The sequence below is a fragment of the Nicotiana tabacum genome, chromosome 15 (assembly GCF_000715075.1).
Source record: "Nicotiana tabacum cultivar K326 chromosome 15, ASM71507v2, whole genome shotgun sequence".
Lineage (NCBI taxonomy): Eukaryota > Viridiplantae > Streptophyta > Magnoliopsida > Solanales > Solanaceae > Nicotiana > Nicotiana tabacum.
Window position 1 is genome coordinate 98,800,167 of NC_134094.1, and position 6,753 is coordinate 98,806,919.

Consider the following 6,753-nt stretch of genomic DNA (forward strand, 5'->3'; position numbering starts at 1 on the left):
TACCAAGTAGTATCGGGCCTAGATGAAATCCACCTTTCCCAGCCGAAATAGAAAACTTGCAAACTTATTGCTTTTCTTGCGTCGCACTGTGCGTAGACCAGTGCATCGCATTAGTGCAATTTTCTCGGTCGTAAACTCTCTGAACTTAGCTTATCTGAAAGAATTTTGTACTGATGCTACGCACTATGCCACACACTATGCCTAGAATTAGTGTATTTTTCTGTTAGACCCAAAAATTACAAGTCTCTGAACTTCTCAAATTTCTGGCGCACATTCGCACTGATGCGTCGCATAGTGCTACACATTATGCGTCACATTAGTGCATTTTCTCAAAGTGCTGCTTCTTCCTTGATTGTTGACGTCCAGAAGTGATCCTCGACCCCCGAACACAAATCCGGCTTAATCCTTTGGGCTTTTACTCATACTTCAAAGCTCCAAATAGCTTGAATTAGTCCCAAAACATCTACATAGCTCGGAATCACTCCTACAATGCATAAAACACATAATAATTGCAAAACACTATCAATTAAAGCTCAAACACAAGTAAAGTGTAGTGAATTAGAGTGCAATAAGTGACTAAAATACGAGATCATAGCCTACCATCAACACCCCACACTTAAATCATTAACCGTCCTCGAGCAATCAAACTACACTTTATATAAACAAGACCCTTTTAAACAACTCTCATAACTCAACATACCAAGAATAATTAAAACAGATTAAGCACAATACTGTAACATCCGCCTCAAGATTTGACTCAAATGCACCACATATTTTTCAAAACCCGCTCACTTACTCTAACATATAGGTCAACGACATTACCTTTCCTTCATGAATCAAGTTCCCTCACACAACAATATAGAGTAGTCCACACACAATAAAATTTAAGAACAATTAGGAACTCAAGATAGAAAGAATTCACTCACTCTTAGAAGTAGTATTCATATGCCACAAAAGACGTACCATAGGCTTGCCCGTAGTGTACTACTCTACTAATTGAGCTCATTCAGTCAAGGATTAAGTAGGACTTTAACTAGTTGTAATGTAGGCTGTAAGATGGGTAGGATACATTTAGATATAAGAGTGACTACACCTCCCTAAGTATTTCCATACATACACTTAACTGTTCAAAACCCACACTTATGTCAAACAATAACTCCACCTTCACATCAAGAGTCACCACTATCAAGGAATATTTTTCACAATCATACACTTATTTTATTTTTATTTTCTTTTTTTCAATTCAAATGGCTCTTACTTTTTCAAAATATTGCACTTTTTCCCTTATTTCAATAGTTCCACCCAAAAGCTAAAACCACCCACCTCACACTTCAACTTTTACAGAGTTCATAACAAATTCAAGTGCTCACGAGAGGTACAACGTTCAACTAGATGGTCAATTCAAACAAATGGTTAAGTTGCCAAAGAAACAGGATTACAGGCTCAAAGGGGTTAACTACGATACATAATAATTAGGTGGGTAATAGCATATATCCGGCTCAACAAAGAAGTGCCTATATCACTTCCAAGATTGAATAAAACTACTATTTCGTTTTGCAAACACACAGGGCAAGTTCTAGATATCAAATGCAATGCACAAAATACCGAAAACCTTACACACATATGACACATAACTCACTCAGGATCGGACTCATCAAGACACTCTAATCAAAGCATTTAAGCAACATTAAGATCATATAATTTAAGGTACTTATACAAGAATCAAAAACTGAGCCTAAGCGTTACAACTAAAGCACTCACTATTCTCAAGGCATAATAAAGTTAAGATATATTGTCTTTAATTCAAATCATAGCACAAGGTTTCCTACTCATAACAAAAATAAAAACTAACTATACCCGGTTCAAACAAAACCCTTGAAAAAGAACCGCGACATAAAGAAAAACCAATGGGAAATTATTACACTACCTAAAAAAATCTTTTTGTCTTTTTCTTTCGACTTTAATCCCTCAAGAAACCCATCGAATGATATCCATTGTCGGGAAAAATCGAAAATTTTAAATTTTTTATGATTTTTTTCAATCTCTAACTACTACAACTAACAAAAAGAAACACATATATAAACATACATACAAAGATCTCCCACCCTACACTTTAAGTTGTGGCATGTCCCCATGACATACAATTAAAAAGCATAAGGTAAAGAAAACTTCCCTGCATATCTAGTCGGGGTCTGAGTCAAAATCGTGCTCCATTCCTCGCCTTCGGACTAATGCGCACATCCATGCCGGCAACTTCGTCTCGACCTTTTTGGGTTACATCCCACACTTATCTTTCTCACTCAGTGCAGCCTTCTCTTTTGAGCCCTTCACTTTCTACTCAACATACACATCTGATTTTTCTTTTTGCACCCCTTTTCTACATTCATATCAAAAGTCATAGTCTCCTCACCCACTCTAAGCATGAGTTTCCTCACGTGTATATCTAATATAGCTCTACCCGTCACTAAGAATGGTCTTTCTATGATGAGGGGGACATCCTTGTTTTCCTCCATCTTCACCACTATAAAGTCTACAAGAAATACGAACTTATCCACCCGAACTAACACATCTTCCACTATCCCCTCGGGTATCCGAGTCATTTGGTCTGCCAACTGCAAGGATATTGGTGCAGACCTTATCTCTCTGATTTCTTTATCTAGTTTCCTATAAATAGATAGAGGTATTAAATTAATTGAGGTACCATAATCACATAAAGACTTATCAAAATTAATAAATCCTAAAGAGCAAGGTATAGTAAAACTCCCTGGATCTCCACACTTTTGTGGGAGTTTATTTTGCAATATCGCGATGCAATGCTCTGTGAGCTTCACCACCGAGGTCTCTTCTATTTTCCTTTTCTTTGTTAGGATATCCTTCAAGAATTTGGCATAGGCATGCATTTGTGAGAGAACTTCTGTGAATTGCAAATTTACATGAACCTATTTCAGCACATCCTGAAATCTCGCAAACTGATTGTCCAGTTTTTCTCTACATAGCTTTTGAGAGAAAGGTAAAGCAAGAATATGCTTGCTCTCTTCAGGTTCCTACCTTCTCGAAGTTTCTTCCTTCTTTTTCTTCTTAGTTTTCATCGGGCCCTTCTTCTTTTTATCAACATCATATTTCAGCTGCTTACCACTTTCGTTTTCAAGTATCACATCATCTTGGATCGGGGTGGGATCTTTCAACACTTGCCCACTTCTCAAGGTCACAATATTCACCGTTTCTTTGGGATTCTTTTCTGTATCAATGGGGAGAGTACCTGGAACCCTCTCAGTTAATATTGTTGCAATTTATCCCACTTGTCTCTCCAGGGATTCTTTGATAGATATTCCATGAGCATCCAACCTCTCATTTGTCTTGATAATGAAAGCCTTCATTAAATCCTCTAGACCAGGCTGAATGGGCTGTTGAGGCTGAAATTGCTGCCTCTGCTGATTTTGGTATGCTGGAGCTCCTTGTCCCTGTGATCTAGAGTTATTTTGCTGCCAAACATTCGCAGTACCTTCAGGTGAACTCCATGAAAACCCGGGGTGCCTCTGATCCATTGCATTGAAATTGTAATTTCCCAAAGTATTTATTTCCTCAATTGAGGCTTGACACTCATGAGTAGGGTGTCCTCTTCCACATATATCACAGGCTGCATAAGGCTCACTTTGTATCGAGGCTAAGGTCAGCTTCCTTATTTCTTTGGCCATAGCATCAAGTTGTACCTGCATAGATGTGTTAGCATCAACCTGGTGAACACCAATTAATCTCCTTCTTTCTGCACTCTCAGAGGGCCACCGATTTGCATCTTCAGATAACTCATCTAAAATTGTAACTATTTCCTCTGGAATCTTCTTCATCAACGGGCCTCCAGTTGTATTGTTCAATGTTCTACGCGAGGCCGGTGTCAATCCATCACAAAAGTCCTGGAGTTGCATCCAGAGTTCAATTCCACTATGTTGACACTTTCGAACAATCTCTTTGAACCTCTCTCATGCTTCAAAAACAATTTTCGTATCTTTTTGGCAGAAGTTATGGATTTCCCTTCTAAACTTGCCCGTCTTAGCTGAGGAAAAATATTTATCAAGGAATTTTCTCGTCATCTCCTCCCAAGTTCTAATTGATCCCGTGGGCAAGCTTCGAAGCCACTGCATTGCATTGTCTTTGAGTGTGAAGGGGAATGCCCTTAAGTACACTGCATCTCGTGACACACAATTGTATTGAAAGGTGTTCATAATCGCCTCGAAGTCCATTAGATATGTGTTTGGATCTTCGTTTGGTTTCCCTTTGAAGACACATCAATTCTGAAGGGTTTGAAGCAACCCTTTCTTCAACTCGAAATATTTTGCTACAATTGGAGGTGGTCTCACATTTGATAAGCCTTGATTGTAGAACAGTCTAGCATAATCGCCAAGTGGTCTCCCAGGCATGGGAGCTATATTTTTGAACTGGTATGCAACCAAGGGTTGATTCGGAACAATTCTCCGACCCTATCTTCTTCATAAATAATCTGCGCATCTCTAATAGCTGCTTCCTCAGCATCCCGTACAGCTTATTCTCTTTGCTGGGCTGCTTCTCTCGTAGCCAAATCTACATTATCATCACCGATTCCAGCCATATCTTCAGTTGAGGATTGCCCAACCTTTTCTGATGTCTTGGTGAGACTTATTTCCTTCCTCAGCCGTCGCAGTTATTTTTTAATTTCTGACTCGTATGGTAGCACTTCCTTCGCAGAAGTTTGAGTCAAACACCAATCTAACCTGTAACCTACGCACATTCAAAGAACACCAAACGTATAAAGAGAAAAATAAAAGAAAAATTTCTGAATTAGCACTACAAACTATTTCAAACACTATTGATTGTCAATCCCCAACAACGGTGCCAAAATTTCACGAGCTCGAAACACACACTTAAATTATGCTCGCTAGTCAAAGATAATAATGTATAATATCGTACAGGGATTGAAGTTAAACAATATTTTCATAGTTTCTAGCTCGATTGCTATTTAGGAGAATCAACAATCGAGATTTATATGATTAATAACTATAATTAACTAAGAGTCTAAAGCTATTGACTAATGACTATCGCAACGAACATAAGCAAAGAAGTTATCACAGGGAGAAAATAGGGGTTGATATGATAGGTGCAAGATAATTATTTGGGATCTAACTCTAGATAATTCATTTATAATGTTTAAGCGAGTCTCTCAAATTCACTCAATTATTAGTTCAAACGTTCAGCAAAAACTCCTCTCTCGATTAAGTCTTAACCTCACGAGATGAACCAATTTAAGCACGTGAAGATATGCAAGAATGCGTAGTGGATTGGTCTTTAGGAGAACCTCTATCGATTATCCTCCTAACTAGGTTTAATCAATGATTCAACTAGCCTCTTTCGATTACTAAGAAGAATTAATGAACTCAACCAACAATATAATGCAAAGATATCACAGGTTATGCCTCCCTCGACTACATAAACTAGTGAATATTGATGCAACAATTAAATCAACCAAAAACACTTCAATACATAAAACTAAAGTTATAATCCACAAACAATCATCAACACACCAAATCCATCAAACCCTTAAGAGAATTACACCATAGATATGGAGTAATCCATCACAAATATAATAAAAGTATAGGAAAACATAAATTCAAACCAAACTCGTGTCTTGAGTGAGGAAGGAATAATGAAATCCTTGTGCTTTTGCTTCTCCAACTCCTCCTTAGCCTCCTTAGGTCGAATATGTGTCAAAAGTGTAGAAAATATCATTTTTCTATATATTTATACCAAGTAGCGTCAGGCCTAGACGAAATCCCACTTCCTAGCTGAAATAGGAAAACTTGCAAACTTATTGCTTTTCATGCGTCGCACTATGCGTAAACCAGTGCGTCGCATTCGTGCAATTTTCTCGGTCGTAAACTCTCTGAACTTAGCTTGTCTGAAAAAATTTTGTACTGATGCTACGCACTATGCCACGCACTATGCCTATCATTAGTGTATTTTTCTGTCAGACCCAAAAATTACAAGTCTCCGAACTTCTCAATTTTTTGACGCACAATTGCACTGATGTGTCGTATAGTGCTACGCATGGTGCGTCACATTAGTGAATTTCCTAAGAGTGTTGCTTCTTCCTTGATTTTTGACATCCAGAAGTGATCCTCGACCCCCGAACACGATCTCAACTTAATCCTTTGAACGTTTACTCTTGCTTCAAAGCTCCAAATATCTCGAATTAGTTCCACAATATCTACATATCTCGAAATCACTCCGACAAGGCATAAAACACACAATAAGTGCAAAACACTATCAATTGAAGCTCAAACACTAGTAAAGTGTAGTGAATTAGAGTATAATAAGCGACTAAAACATGAGATGATAGACATTCAAAAATAGCCACAGTTTTAAAAGTCATCGAAATTTAGCCACTCTTCATGTAAAGATAAATTTGAACGAAAACACTATTTAAAATCGGGAAAATACTCCAGCATAATATGCTGAAATTCCAGTATAATATACTGGAACTCCAGTATAATATATTAGAGTTCCATTATACTTTGCTGGAACTCCAGTATACTATACTGGAGTTTGGAGTTCCAGTATATTATACTGGAGCCAGCAAAGTATACCGGTCCAGCATAATATGCTGAAAGTTCATACATAGGTGCACCGAACTCCAGTATATTATGCTAGATCGGTCTCTGTTACAGTAAAATAGTGGCTATTTTTCAATGACTTGGCAAACGCCGACTATTTTTGAATGACTAG

At 37.8% G+C, this 6,753-nt stretch overlaps 1 non-coding gene across 1 annotated transcript; it reads left to right on the forward strand.

The window, feature by feature from the left end:
* The first annotated feature begins 3,933 nt into the window (after positions 1-3,933).
* Positions 3,934-4,040, forward strand: LOC142170040 (small nucleolar RNA R71). The gene has a single exon (XR_012699656.1). It is a non-coding gene; the product is annotated as a small nucleolar RNA R71 (small nucleolar RNA).
* The last annotated feature ends 2,713 nt before the right edge of the window (positions 4,041-6,753 follow it).